At 39.3% G+C, this 14,786-nt stretch overlaps 1 protein-coding gene across 6 annotated transcripts in view; it reads left to right on the top strand.

Moving 5' to 3' along the window:
- The first annotated feature begins 6,677 nt into the window (after window positions 1–6,677).
- ripor3 (RIPOR family member 3) overlaps window positions 6,678–14,786 on the top strand; it is a 69,555-nt gene continuing 61,446 nt past the window's right edge. The window contains exon 1 of one of the 6 annotated variants that reach the window (XM_044213356.1): window positions 6,678–10,585. The gene's annotated coding sequence lies outside the window, so the exon portion shown is untranslated. The remainder of the gene's footprint in view (window positions 10,586–14,786) is intronic. The other 5 variants (XM_044213326.1, XM_044213318.1, XM_044213336.1 and 2 more) reach the window with 5 other exon arrangements.

Raw genomic sequence — 14,786 nt, 5'->3', positions numbered from 1 at the left:
AGATTTACTGATAAGTCCATTTTAAATCACAGTGCAGCAAATGTTTCAGGCAGGCACGCATCCATGCATACATAATTAGTGTGCCAGCCATTGTAGATGTTTACCTGACTCTGTCTATTGCATTTGCTAAATGATGTCTCTTCTGGGGGTGGAGAGATGAGAGCAGCGCTGCATCACGCATGTAAAAACTAGGATTTCTGTTATGGCTGAATGTGGATGTGAATATCAACCATATCAACCTGCGTTGCTGTCTTTATGCCTTTCCTGCTGTGTTTGGTAATAGGAAAGGAAGGCATCAGAAAAGCTCCACATCCTGCAACAACTTCTGCAGCCCATCATTTATTAAAGGTTTTAGATAGAGCTGAACAGACATATTGTCATTAAACTCTGATCTATTACTTGCTAGACTGTAGTTTACACTATGTTTGGAGTTAAATGCCAGGCACTCACTAACTTAACCACATACTGTAAGAAAGTGTGAAAGTGATATATTTACTGTATATTGATATAAAAATTGTTACTGGCCTTCAGTTATCAGTATAATAATTTGTTCACTTAATTTATCTGTTTAATTGTTTTGGTCAAACACTTTCAAATTGTGCTAACAATGATCAGAGTCCAGATTGTCAGGATTTCCAGGACTCAGGAAAGCCATAAGATCGAATTTCTGCATTCTTTTCATCACAGAATTATCTGTGAAGATAATCGTCCCAGAAATTAGGGCACGTTTTGCAGTTGTTGGGAGACAAGTGAAGCCCCAAATCCTTCAGTGTGTGCCAGGCCAACCGAGGAAACGTAATGCTGCCTGGATTCCATTTTATTTTTCAACATAATGAGAAAACTTAGTTAATTAACACATCTGGCAAGTCACAAAATGTTGAGACGGAACATATAAGTAAAATATTCAGTGATGCTGTATTTAAATTGTTTTCCTACAATTGAAATTTCAGCATCCGCTCGTAAACTAAACAACAACAAAAGTCTACAGTGACTTATAGCACGAGACATGACATGACAGGACATTATAGTTGTTGACTACACACATTAATAAACATTAATGCTTATATCTATTAATAAATAGCTTATATCTGCTTATAACTACATTATAGTGTGTTATATGCTAAATGGGGGGGGGGTGAAAATGAAAACAGTGGTTTCACATTTTTAATTTTTGCATGGAATAAAATGAAACTTTTCAAGAAGTTAATGTCGTCACTGAGACCTTTTGTTAAAAACTCTACTTTCTCTTTTCTCCTTGAGTTTAACGCCTGAATTATGTGTTTGAGAGGAATAGCAACAGACATGAACTCCTGTGGCCAATTACGTATTCACACTTTTCATAAATTTTTTATCTATTATAATTAACATTCATTTTAGAAAGACATCCCTTAAATTTCATCAATCAATATAAAGGACTTAATCTGCAGAGTTTAGCATTTTGTCAACAAGGACCCAAACTACAAGCTATTGTTTAAAATGAAATGACAAATTAATTTGATAAAAGTAGTTGTTTGGTAAGAATAAGAAGAGCAGATCTCTCTGTTTGGAACAAAGCTTTGAACTGTGTTTCTAATCAGGAGAGCTGAATGCAGAGCCCACTGAGTGGGACGACGTTTGGCCGAGGAAGAGTTAAATTATTCTGCATCTGTTCCATGCACCCCTGCAATCCCCACAGATCCTGCCTGCTTTCTCCTGCTTTTCCTCCCTCCCACTCCTCTTCATCCCTCCTCCCCTCCTCCTCCTCCTCTTCTACCTCCTTCCTTCCTCCCCTCGCTTGGCCCTGAGCCCAGAGAGAGCTGGAAGCAGGAACAGATTTTTTTTTGGTCTTTTCTTCCCACCCCAAAAAAAACGTTCACATCTTGTGTTTCTCGAGTTATTGTTAGCCAGATGTAAAGTGTTGATGTCTTTTTGTATTTCCGTCGTCTCTCGTAGCCAACTCACCACGACTTCCACCTCAACACTGGAGGAAACAAACTACAATATGAGGCCATTTCTGCATCTTTGTGTGCGGTGTACGGCTTGTGAACTCATTGGCCGGCCTTCTCACATGGCTGCTGAGTATCACATGCATGCACACACCACACACTACTACACTACTACATTTACTACTAATCTGTCGTATGGTAGTGAACCTCCGGCCACCTCTACATTCTCTGGCTCTTCTTACCTTTGAAAACATCAACGTCTTGTATTTCTCTGTTCTGCTCTGCTGCAAGTAAACAACCTCAGTATTTCTATCAAGCACAAAGTAACTGATGGACCCAGAGAGAGTTGCAAATGGTTATGAAGCAGGTCATTAAAAGTTAATGAATCAGACACCATACACTGGGAGTAATGAAAGACTTTAAAAGTAAATCGATGACTCGAATTCCATCAAATTAAGATCTAAGCAATTTATAAATGCAGAAATTAAGTCTAGACAGATAATATTTAATTAACAATTGAATTTTCAAATAAATTCAACAATTCAGTTTTTAAAAGTTAATGAAAAAGGAGCTTCTTTTTTAAAATTGCGTTTTATTTACTAGTTTGTTCCCTTTCACCTTTTTCATTTTTTATTGTGGCACACTGAAGCCTTGTTGTGGAATAACGTGACTAGCCCACCGTGAAAGTAACAAGAACTCCTACCAGCTGTCTTTAAACTTTCACATTTCAAAAGGTACATAACACCAACACTCCAGGAGGTAGCGAAGAGAGGTCTTGTTACATGCTATAGTGGATTAGCAAAGTTTTGATCTAACAGGTTCCCATGCAGCTGATAACACAGACAGATAATTGCTTTATTTTTGGTCAGTTAATTATCTGATTAATTTGATCGTTTGTAAAGTCTTGTTATATAGTTGTTATTGTCAAAGCAAAATATATAATGAATTTTTTATATATATGTTTTCTGCAGGTCTCTTTAGGTCTTCCAGTAATGTAAACTATAAACATGTTTAAATTAGATTAAAAGAAACAAACATATATATATATATGTATATATATATATATGTTTGTTTCTTAGGAAGGAAGGAAATATAGCAAGTATTTTCATGTGTCATGTTTGTAACATCAGAATAAGAGGAATCAGAATCAACTTTATTGACTAAGTATATTGACACGTAAAAGGATTTTTACTCCAGTTCACATGGTTAGCTCTCAGATTTACAGGATGCTACAGACACAGACACACAGCTAAACAAAATAAACAAATATAAGCTAACTTAAAAACATAGCTATAAGACACAGACAAAAGCTGGATCTATAAACAGGTCAGTGTACTATATGTACACAGTCATGGTACACATACTGTAAGAGTGCAGTTCATATTATATTATATATTATAAGTAATAAGTTACTGTAATATCACATGTATGTACAGTCAAATTATTTAACATACAGTATGTTGTCTTATTAAAGCTGCACAAAGTGTCAGTAGGGGCTAGTCGGTGTAGTCCCTCATTCGTCCAGGAGTGTTCTATCGTAGAAAAGGTTTCAGTCGTAGTCATCTGGACACTGTTTTCAGAATCAAGAAACGTCTTGATTCTGAAAACAGCGTCCAGATGACTACGACTGAAACCTTTTCTACAGTAGGGGCTAGTGATTTGACAAATCTAAACCTCAAAAATATGCACATAGCAGATGGAACTTTGTGTTTTGCTCTGACATTTGAATTGTGGGTGGAACTGTGGATATGTGTGATTTGTTCTGAAACTCTTACCTGATGCAGCTTCATTTAATGGTAACACAAGTATGTGGAGTCTGAAACTGGATGCTGTAAAAACAATCCATTCTTCTCACAAGTGTAAGTTGACTAAGTTGTGTTTTGACTTCATGTGTCACAGCAGATTTGTGATATTTCAAGAGAGAGAGAGGGAACGTTGCATCTGAGCAGGCTTCTATAGACAATTGTTCCTCAGTTGTGTTCCTAATCAGAAATAATTTGCAGTTCTCAAAGCTTACAGTTGTTAAGTTTATAGTTTGTGGCACTTTTGCTTCATTGAGGGAATACTGCAGAGAATTACTGAACAAATGAAGGCTCTAAGGATTCAACTTAACTCATCTCAACTGTTTTCCTGTGTATTTATGTACTGTAGGTAGAGCATGGTGCTAACATGCTAACACTGCAATGATTAGCTCTCACATTCACATGCTAAAAAAGCATGCACTTATGGTACAGTGCATGTATTTTTAGTTAGCTGCTTGAGCTCCAAGCATCCCTCACATGTCCTATGTTATTTTCATTCTCAGTCTCAGTCTTCAGACTCCCATGACTGTTTGGGCGCTTCTATGCCGTTAGCTTGAGGCAAATGTTTGATTAAGTTTACATTATTTCTGTTTATGATAGGAGAGATTACGATAGATATACAATTTTGAAAGAATGCTCTTCATTGAGTCATTAGTGTGTCAATGTCAGTGCATGGCATGTGACCGGGCCCAGCCGACCACCAAGATATATGGATATTTGGGACAGCACAGTTCTAATTTTACCATGAGGTTAGTCGATACGCCTTTGTGCATATTCCTTATGTGTCAGGTAGGCATGTAAAATAATCTAAACTAGAAGCAATAACCCTGCATGTTTTGCATATGCAGAAAACATACAGATGGCATATAGAGCACAAAAGAGGGTTCCCCAAAGACATGAAGGTTACAAACGGCTGTGCCAAGATGTTGTGCTTGTCGCTCATGTGTAAAGCCACACAGACAGACACATCTTGGCTGCTGCAGTCCCCCTTTGGCAGCCATGTTGGCTCCACAGTCTGGTCCATGGCTGTTGCCATAGTAACTGATGCTGATCTGCTGAGTGTTGGGCATCTCGCCCTGGCACTGCTGTAGAGGACACTGTAACATATTTGCAACAGGAGCAGAGATTAAGGAACAACTGCTTGCTCTGTGAAATCCTGAACACTGACCTGCCGAGAGCTGAGATCAGGATCTGATTTCCCCTCTTAAACAGTCCACAGGCACAGTTCAAACCATGAAATGTGTTTTTACTCTCATCCAGAGTGTGATGTTGTCAAGGGAAAAGTTTCAATGTGATTTGCTAAGGTTTGGCTGTAGTCTGATGGAGAGACTTGGTTTGAGCTTCTCAAAGCACCAAAAATGATATTTTAAAAAACCCAAAAGCACGTATCTGTCCAAATAAAATAACATGAACGCTCACACTGCACAGTTTAAGAAGAAAAATGTTTTTTCTTATTGTTGCTCTGCACACACTGCAGGGCGATTAGGACATTTCTGCCAGGTAACATAAATCTGGCTTTTGTCAGTCAGGTGTGACGGAATCTGTTGTGGCCTCTTAGGTTATTGTGAAGCTTTTCTTTCTACATTTTCTTTCACTGTTTAGAAGTTACTATAATGATAAGTCCAGTGGTGACAGTACAGAAAAGTCAACTTGTGCAGGAGATGTTCAACCTATGGGGTAAACGTTCTTCACTTAGTTCTGTAGCACCATATTAACAGCAGAGGGCATCATGCTACAGTAGTAGAGGACCTCTCTGTTAGGTTCAACAGTCAAAGAGTCTAAATACAAAGGAAAAAAGAAAAGAATAAATGCACTTCACAATTCACAAATTTGATCTCTGAGACATTCCTATCTTTCCTCCTCATTGCTGTAAAGGAGGCTAAGGGGTTGAGATAATATTGGAGGGCGGAAGGGACAATTTTGAAATTATTATTCTTTGATTGTTTCAAAACCAAAATACCCCTTAATATTCAAGCTCTTAGTCTGTAGTTGCACAAGGTGACATCTCACATGTGGGCCTATTGTTTCCTATTAATCTAGATGATTTACTCTATATTATATGGCCTTTTGGGTCCAAGTTTTTGTGGAAAATTATGACATGTCACTTGGGTGATTTACTCTTTATGCACCCGGTGTTTTCCCCACCCTTAACCCTAATCTAAACCTTATTCTTAATCTTCAACTCTAAGCCCTCAATCAGCCCTTTAAACTCAAGTTGGTCCTCACAAAGATAGAAGTAAGAGCACACACACACACACACACACACACACACACACACACACACACACACACACAAATGCACAGTCAGCTGTTACAACGAGTGTGTGATGAGGGAGTGGAGGAGCCGAAGCCTCCAGATACACAGGATGCACTCGTCTTTTCCTCCTTATCTCTGCCTGCCATATGTCTGTGTGTGTGTGTGTTGTGTGTGCGTACTTATGAAATGAATGTGCCAGCTGAAATAAATATCGGTGTATATTTCTGTGTTAGCAGCCAACTGATGGTGTGTGTGGGTGTGTGCGGTATGTGCATTAATATATACAGTATGTGTGTGTGTGTGCATTTGTATAAGTGTGTGTGTTAAGAGATCTCTAAGCTATGACAGAAATATTTGTGTATTTTAAACCTTGTGATGGTGTGTTTATAGGTGTGTGTGTATCTATCTCAGCAGATCCTTCATATCAAACACAGGCAGCTGACTGACAAAACCAACCATTAACATCGGCTTGTTAACACATCATACACGTAGCTTTGGATGTTGTAGCCAGTTAACCACAAATCACAATTCACATTATTTATTGACTATTTTCCAAAGCATACCATTAAGGTTTTAGATTTTCAAACACTTCTTGACATATTTATTTCATCCCTGTGAACATTCAGTTGTGTTTTTTTTTTTTTGTCAAATTTATTGTTATTGTTGTGTTATAATTCAGCTGAGAGCACAGACAAGTTCCAAACCAAGGACGCTCTGACATCCCAGAACTGATTTATTATTTAATTTAGACAAAAACCAAAAAACAAATACATTCACAATGAAAAGGATCGTGTGAATTTGACTATTTATTCTATTGAACAGGTTTCCGTCTAACAGCTAACCCAAATTTCAGATGACTTTGTTGTAGTGATGTTCCCAGATCACTTTGGTGAATGCAATGTTATCATATCATGAGTTGTAATAAATGGGAATTTTCCTTTAAAACAGTATCTGTTTGCAAACTACATTCCTAGACACAAATAACATAACTTTGACAAAAACAAGGCAACAAAATGTTCCCTGTGATAGATCTAAATCAGGTTTTAAGTCTTTGCAAGTGTAATTTCTATGCAGCGAGTTAAACTCACTTCCAATGAAGGTTGAAGACAGCAGTTGGTCTTTGGGGATTATACTGGAAGCAATTGTGAAACTGTGAAAACAATATTGTATAAAACACAACAAATGCAATGACAGTGATTACAAAAAAAAAAAAAAAAAAAGATGAGCAGAACAAAGGTACTTTGAAAATGAATTAGCTTAGTACAGGAACAAGGAAACTGGATTCACAGAATTAGACTATAGACTGAACTGTCAATTAGCTACGTTGTTCCTCAATCACAAAATATCTATAATGAAAAGAGTACCTTCCAATAATGCTCCAAAAAAGACATTTGGAGAGTAAACAAGATCAAAGTTGCTCGTCACAAATCTCACAAAATGGCGGATATAACAATGTCAGTTAAGCTGGCGTGGGACTGTGCCAGTAGGGGTTGCTGTAGCAACAAAACACCTAACTGAAACCAACTGCTGCAGGAATACTGGAACAAATACAGGTAGCTGCTGCAAAGGTAGAATCCATCTTTGGTTTGGAAAACAGTAACATAAAATATCTGTGATTCGTATTTAAACATGCAAGACTATTGGTTTTGTTCTTTAAACCTGCACTTGACAAGTTTCACTCAGTGGACATTTGACTTGTCAAACACAGATCATAACACTAATAATGTCCACAGTCCATTTAGGTGAGCAAGTTACAATTATTATGCATGCTGGGAAAAAAAAAAAAAACTACGTTCATATATTGTTTTGTGCATACTACACATATAAATATATGTCAGCTAAAACTCGAATACCTCCACAAGAGCTATACAATCCTTTTTATTTCAAAACAGAAAATGTTAGAATTAAAACATACAATACATGTGGCCAAGTATGGTTGCTCTGGGGCTTTTTTAATGGTTTGGGCCTCGTAGTTCAGTTCAAGTTAAATGCTGCATACAATGATATTTTAAACACGTGTGCTTCCAGCTTTGTGGCAACAGTTTCAGGAAGAGCCTCTCATATAGGAATACAGTAGTTTTCCCAGAAGAACTTGACTGGCCTGCAGCTCTCGCAAATCCCTGCAGCCTGGTTCCAAAATCTTGTGGAAAGCCTGAAATCAGAGGAGCGGAAGCTGTTGAAGCAGCAGATTAATGGCCATGGTTTTGGAATGAGATGTTCAACAATCATATACGTATAGATGTAATGTTCAACTGCCCACATACTTTGTTTGGATGTCCACATATTTTTGGTCATGTAGCGTATGTATATTTATTTATATGTAGAGGCAGACATTCAAATGAAAACATTACAATACTTCATGACAAAATGGAGAAAATTCTCTCTCTCTCAAGAAATCCTCTAAAGAAATTCCTGGATCCGCACCACAGGCGAATCACTTGATCCTTGATCTTATAACTTTGGACCAAATGTCAAGATTCGTTATCCTGCTAATTACCAAACAAACCAAACAAAAGGGACCTAAAACCCAACCTCAACTCATTAAAGGACGACTAAATGAAGCTGTCCCACATGACCCCTAAAACTGGGGTCAACGTCCCCATGTTGCAGGTTCTCCCAACACGCTAATCAGGAGAATTTCACAAACTAATTGCAAGTTCAAGGACTTCAGTCACTCTACACAGTCTTATGAGGTTTTTCACACGACAGCGTGGGAAAGCTACTGGACAGAGCTGCTTTTAACAACTCTGCATAGTTTGCTTTATGCTCACAAGCATTTCTGTCTGATGGCTCTGTGAATCTCTGATGTGGGCATGATAATGACAGAAAAACACTCACATAACAAAAAGAAAACAACAAAAACAGAGTGTTACTGTAAAGAGAACTCATTTGAAAACACACACAAACTGATTTATAGCAGCATATACCATGTGTAAAATGTGAAAACACAGGAGAAACACGAATGGAAAAAGGCTTAGCAGCAAAGATATATATTACACAGCAGAACCAAGTTAATATTTATTTACAGATATGTATGCTGTCTCTTTACTGCATTATTGACAAGATTATTCCAACAAACTAATGACAACTTTTTCCTACATATATTTAGATATATAAACCTTTTTAATTCACAGCAACCCCCCGCCCCCCTCCGTGCATCGCTAAGAAACTTCTCCAAACATATAGATCCGAACATATAGACGTGATTAGTTTACTTCAGTATGCAATGTTTATTGTCACAAATGCTTGGCCATCAGTCAGAACATGAAGCAGTGTGTAAGTGATGTATGTGGTCTGTGCTGGAGCCAAGTTCTGTAGTTTAAAGCCAATCTGCCAAACATGATACTCGCCAAGCGGAGCGGGGGGAAGGGGAAGAAAAAGAGAGAAGGACAGGAGGAGGAGAGGGAGGGCTTCTGAAACGTTTTCATTTACATTTACTCTGAAACGCAGAAAAAGAAAAAGTGACAACAGAGAAAGTAAGCAAAAGGGAAAGGAACGAGAGGAAAGTGAAGATGAAAGAGGAGTTTAAGAAGACTGGCGGACAGTTGTTGGGAAACAGAGGAAGGGGGAGAGAAACAGAGAGTATCCCCAGGGGAGAGCAGAGAGAAAGAGAGGGATGGGAGTTGAGAAAAGGAAAGAGGAAAAAGAGGAAGGTTTAGCAGGGAAGGAGAGAGCACGGTAAGAAGAGTCACATGGAAGGAAAGAAGGAAAATGACAGATCAGATATGACAGAGAGAAGCAATGGACTGAAAAAAGGGAAGAGAGGAGTGGGAAGAAAGGAGGAGATGAGGGTGGAGGAGGAGAGGCATGAAGAGAAAGAGTTTGAGATATAGATAAGAAATTAAGAATGACAAGCGCTTAAAGTGCTGAAGAAGGGAGAGAGAGAAAGATAACGTGAGAAAAAAGATTTGGGAAAGGAAGAAAGAAAGAAAGAAAGAAAGAAGACCAGGAGAGACAAGGAGAACCAGAGCGGATAGAAGGAGAGTTAAGAGCTCAAATATCAAGACAGAAAAGAAGAAATGTAGCAGGAACAGTAAAGAAGGAGGAGATGAAGAGAAGGAAAAAGGCTTAGGTACATTAATTGAAGTTGACAAAAGGAAGAGAGCAGATTGTCAGAGTGGGAAGTGCTGAAAGAGGAGGAGAGTAACACAAAAAAGGGAGTGGAGAAGAAGCTGAGGGGGAGAGAGGAGAGAAGAGGCCGAGCTGGAAAATAAAGTGTGTGACAGAGAACGAGAGAGCAGATATGAAGACGAGAGCTGAGAGAGAAGAAAGAGAAGAAAAAAAGGAGGGAACTTAATTCACTGTTGTGTTTCCAGTCTCTCTTCTGACGTCGTTGTGAAACCCTCTTGAGCTGCGCTGCTGCTGCTGCTGCTGCTGCTCCAAAAACTGAATGCTATCAGGACCAAGCAGGCAGCTGCCAAACCCACTGATACACACACACACACACACACACACACACACACACACACATACACATACATAGAAAGCAAAGCAGACGGAGGAGCTCCCCAGCAGTGTTGGGTATGACTCGTCTACTGAGGCAGTTTGGTGTGGTGGATACAGAGTGACAGTTGGGAGTAACCGGTTCTTCATCCAGTCAGGTAAGTTTAACACGCTTTTAACAGTTGCGATGGATGTGTGGATGAGTTTCTAAGGCTTTAATTAAGAACTTAGGTGGAGGTTTGTTGTCTTGTTAAAGGTCCCTTTAGGGTAGGAAAGATGCCTGTTCTGAGACAAATTGGCTCCTGTGGGGATTTGAACCTGTGTCATTTTGCTTGGTGATCTTTGGTTCATTTGTACATCAGCTCAAAAGTTTATTAAAATCGCAATGTTTACATCATTCCTCCTGTTTGTTGTGCCACTGGAAAACATAAGGGAGATTTTCTATAAAGTCTGTTTAAAGGACCTGAGAAAAGTGTTGATGTTAATATTTACGAAAGTTTTATATTTAGATACAATAACTTGGTGGCTTTTTCCCAGAGTAAGGAAGCATAGTCTGCTTGTGGTAGCTCAGAATCAGGAGTAGGTTTACACATACAAGGAACTTTACTTTGGTATTTTGGTACAAAACGATAAACTTAGTAGAAATATAGAGAAAGAGAAAGCTGCTTATAGCTTTGAAATAAAACTGAAATGTTTGTTGTTTGAGTGGTTGCCATTATATTTAGTAGCAAACAAACAGCTGGTTGTTGATGTTGTTTGTTTGAAAAGCTGCTAAGTGTGGAAAAATGCAGTTTGAGTTGAGTTTTCAGATAGGTGAGCATGAATATGCTTAGTTCCACCTGGTTTAGTAGATGAAAAGTTTCTCTCTCTCTCTCTCTCACACACACACACACACACACACACACACACACACACACACACACACACACACACACATATTTGTTTCACTATCCCCGTGGGGGACAGTCTTTGACATAATGCTTTCCCTAGCCCCTCAATCTCTGTCCCCATGGTGACACAAATCCCCACGGGTTAGTGTGCATTCAGGTTAAAGTCCCCACCGGGATATAAGAACATGAAACACACACACAAACACACTTACAGGGCAGAGCAGGTTTACCAGCTCAGTTGTTGGACTGAGCCGTAGTGTCCCTGAGCTCAGAGTCTGTCTGTTGCAGTGTTACTGTCACATCTGTTCTGATCCGCTGTTGTTGCTGAGAGTTTTTTTCACTTTGCAGTGTTGTTACAGTTTATTTCCAAATCCTAAATTTCATCTCCGAAGAAAAACAGCAGAAACACGATTGTGCTTGTAGAAACTTTGGCTGAACTCAGTCTTACAGCATCTCCCAGTGTCTTCAGCTTTTCATTCATTCATTCGATCTCCTCACTACTCTGTTTTAAACGCAACCGTTCCAGTACAGGGGTGGACACGATAATAGCAACATCTGTAAAATATAATAACACAACTGTCACATGGAGCTCAGAGAGGTGTGTCTGAGATTTTATCCACCAGGTGAAGATTGTATAGCTGAATATCACAGTACATAGCACTCGCTCATATACGTTTGCTTCATTACTTTGTATTGTACTCTATAGGAGTGTGGATTACTAGTCAAAGCTGCCTTCTCTCATCCGCTTTCTTCCAATATTGTATTGCCTCCTCTCTTCAAGTCACCATGTCTCCATGCACACAATATTTTCCAGTCTGTCTCCGTTGTTTGAAAAAAGCAGGCTAAAGGCAGGAAATCGGAGAACAAGTTTACACAAACTGCAATAACCTGATTACTCTAAAACCCACGTTTACAAGCAACTGGTCAGTAATCAGATTTCTCCCCCACCACTGACCATATTTCCAACTGACTTTTAGACATATTTTGTTTCAGTTTCATACTCTACTATAGATAAAAGGGCGAACCACTTGAAGTAATGCCTCCCTTTATCCCCACTGCTCTCAGGGATTCCCTTTCCCTGTCTGAAGTCTTTTATGCTGTAATATCTAAAATCAAAAACATTATCATAAAATCGTGTTTCTCCAGCATAAATAAAAAGAGTTTCTTTAACATAATCTCTCGCTCTCAATGTCTCTACTCTTCTGCTTTTTTGTATGCTAACCTCTCGTCTTCTCTCTGCTAGTCTCTTCTTCTCCTCTCCTCTCCCCTCCTCTCCTCTCGTCCTCCCTCCCCCCCTTTCAAATGGAGGTTTTGCTTTCAGAACCCGATGAGCGTCAGTTTCTCATGAACCCCCTCAGTGAGTGCAGCTCAAACTGACGAGCTGCCAGAGAAAACATCAACACAACGAGCCGGGTCAGGATCTGCTGCTCGCTCACCCTCACTCTGCCCCTTCCTCTCTCTCTCTCTCTCTCTCTCTCTCTCCTTTCTTCTCCTCTACACCTCTTCCTCTTCGGTTTTATTCTCTCTCTCTTTTCTCTCCCACCATCTACTTTTTGAGTTGGTACAGTTCAAGGGTCCCTGAGTTCATAGTTCTGTCAAGTCCAACTTGTACTCTTTCAGTGTGTGTGTGTGTGTGTGTCCTAGCAGTGGTGGGGGGTTTGGCTACATGGGTCATTAGATGGACTCAGTAGGAAGTCACTGGTTCAACTGTGGTTGACTCAAATTCTAACACTTGTCAGTGAGGGGAGTGTGTGTAAGGGGATTGACAATAAGAAAGCAGGCAGAGTAGCCTTTGTTCAGTGAAGTGTGAATCTGTTCCACATTCACTAGCAGACTTCTCAACAATGGTTTCATTAGCGGTGAGGATGCTGACACGTTATAAATGAGTGTGACCATTCTGAGATTAATAGAATTTGTCTTTGTGGTCTAACGAAGCGTGCAGTGCAGATGTTTCATATTGTATGTTCACGGTTCTATTGTCAATGTACTACACACTGACAGCTGGGGTGTGTGTGTGTGTTCTGAGACAATACAGACGGGGCACCCTTTGTACTTTAATCAGGTGTGTAGCTGCTTCTGAAAGGACGGATGATTTGGTTGTTATTCAAATAATCTCAGTTATTTCCATTGTATACCATTTTTGTGTTTTGGAAACACGTGAAATGTCATAAATAATAAAACAATAATAAATGCTACTAAATTTAACTGAATTGACATGAGCTGAATTGGAGGTGTGGATGTACTAAAGTTAAATGTGAGTGTATAAATCTTAAAACTCTGGTAGTTTGTATGGGGAAAACTGAGATTTTACAAAAGGAGAACGTAAGCTGTGCAGTGAGGGATGGGAGCTGTGTGGCAGTAGAGTTAAGAAAGTTTCTGTTGCCTCAAACTTCTCTGTGATCACTCATTTTAAATGTCAATATAGCCGAAAACACAGCAGAGCCGCAGTTAAAGGACTATTTCATACTTGTTCCGTGTCTGACAAAAGACACATACGTAAATGAGAACAACTGAATGGTGAATTTCGGCTGTATTGAAACACAGTGTGAGTAAACACAGAGAGCAGGATGAGACTGAACAGAGGTGTAACAGGCTGTCACTCTGCAGATTAACCAGGTGTATCTATAGCTCACAGTCAACTGTGTGGCAGCAAAGATAAGACAACTTTCTGTTGTCTCTAACATTCTCTGTTCTCATTTTAAATGTCAGTATAGCCGATCACACAGCTGTTGTCATTAACAAGTCGTTGTTGCAGTCATTAAATAACGATTTGGTCAGCCATTTTGTGTTTGTCCCTCTCTTTACCAGATGTAAAGAGGATGAAGAAGAAGAGATTAAGCCATTTTTGTATTACCTTCACCTTATATATGCTTCCTCTAGGCAATATTATTAGGAAACACTCCATAAACTTTCATTAGTATGCAGATGATACCCAATTATATCTATCGATCAAGCCAGATGAAACTAACCAGTTAGCTAAACTTCAAGCATGCCTTAAGGACATAAAGAAATGGATGACCCGCAAATTTTTCTAATGTTAAACTCAGACAAAAGGTAGGCAGACACCATCTCCACATTTAAGAGTAGGCTTAAGACTTTCCTCTTTGATAAAGCTTATAGTTAGGGGTGACTCAGGTGAGCCCTTAACCATCCCTTAATTATGCTGCTATAGGGCTAAAATGCCGGTAGACTTCCCACGATGCACCTCTTTCCTCTCTCCTTCTCTCCCTCTCCATCTGTACGCATTTTTATCCCATTACTGCATGTTACTAACTCAACATCTTCTCTCTCCCGTAGTTCTGTGTTTTCTCTCCTCTCTCCTTCTGTCGCTTTCAGCAGGTATTTCTGCCTCCGTAGCTGCAGAGTCTGGATCTGTGTTTGTGGGCTACCTGCTGCCCCCGTGTTCCTGCTCGACAACTGCTGCTACAGTTGTTGTTATTGGCTCTGTTACTAATACTGACATTAACAT

The sequence above is a fragment of the Siniperca chuatsi genome, linkage group LG2 (assembly GCF_020085105.1).
Source record: "Siniperca chuatsi isolate FFG_IHB_CAS linkage group LG2, ASM2008510v1, whole genome shotgun sequence".
Lineage (NCBI taxonomy): Eukaryota > Metazoa > Chordata > Actinopteri > Centrarchiformes > Sinipercidae > Siniperca > Siniperca chuatsi.
The sequence above is the reverse complement of the archived record's forward strand: the minus strand, read 5'-3'. Positions and strand labels throughout refer to the sequence as shown.